This window comes from Galeopterus variegatus, unplaced genomic scaffold, assembly GCF_000696425.1.
Source record: "Galeopterus variegatus unplaced genomic scaffold, G_variegatus-3.0.2 Scaffold1418, whole genome shotgun sequence".
Taxonomy (NCBI): Eukaryota; Metazoa; Chordata; class Mammalia; order Dermoptera; family Cynocephalidae; genus Galeopterus; species Galeopterus variegatus.
In genome coordinates, this window is record NW_007727529.1 from 314,905 (window position 1) to 316,251 (window position 1,347).

Here is a 1,347-nt window from a genome sequence, read left to right on the forward strand (position 1 = left end):
AATAATAAATAAATAAATAAATAAATAAATAAACAACAAATAACTAAGATACTTACAAAAAGAAAACCTAATAATTATTCCAGCACTTCACTTAAGTCAAGCTAAATTACAAAGTCGAAAAAGATTATAGTTTATTGATTTCCTTAGGTTACTTAAAAATAAATGTGGGCTTGTATTATTCCTGCCATGAAACAAAATATTGAACTTTGCCCTTCAGGCATACTACCATACTTCAAATGCTGATCTTATCTTTGCTTGCAAGTCAAACATAGTTGGACTTTAAAAGGAAGGAAGGAAAACCCTGGAGCCACAGGGAAGCATCAGTCTGTTGGTCTTGTTCTGGTCAGAACTTACCCAGGGTCATAATACCTGGCTAAGGGCCGCTTTGCTTCCAGTTGACGTTTTTTAACAAAAACACACGTGCAGAATTTGAAATATAATATATAAACAGCCATATTCTGAAATTGATTTTCTATCTTTCTTGGCATCTTCCTATTTGTTTTATTTGTGAACAGGAAATAGAATTTTCTCATGTCTGGGTATTTTGAATTCTGTACCCAATAATAACTAATCATAATAAATTATAAAATAATAATGCCAAAGAGAATCAGAAATTGGTGAAAGTTGGATGGGGATTTTCTCATATGTTTAAATCATTGGCCACATTCTTTCTATGTTCCTGGGTGTTCGTTTTGTAATAAATTGTGAAATGTATCCATTGATTGTAAGCGGGAGTTAAAAGCTCCCCTAACAGTGGAGAGTACACAGAATAAGCCCCATTAATATTCAATTAACTAAATGTTATTTGTCTGTTTGCTTACTTGCTTAGATGAGTGGCTCCTTTAAATTTATATTCCACTTTTTTCTGAAAAACTTCAGAACTTCTGTCTTTAATTCCCAGGGATAAACACTACCCATTGGGCTTCCTGGAGCAGAATCTGACTTCTCCCAGCAATACTTATATACAGTGTTGTACGGTGGCCTGGAAAATACCTGCGAATGTGTCAGGTAGGGATCAAAATCTTGGACTGGAGGAGCTCCAGCTAAAAACACGAAAGTATTAAAAGGATAGTGATTTCTTACTGAAAATGTCCACATATGCATCTTATAGCTTCGATTTAGAATTAAATTTAAAAGGGCATTAACAGTTTCTTACACTCCTCTATTTTCCAAATTCAAAATATCTTTGAGCAAGAATGGGCAAGATGACTATTATTCTAATTTTATGTTCCTGTTAATAATCAGGTCTGTATTATCAAACAAAAAGAACAAAACCAAAAAATAAAACATTTTGATCACGATAACTGAAAAGGGTTTAATTACGGGGGTTTTTGCGCGGGGCGGGGG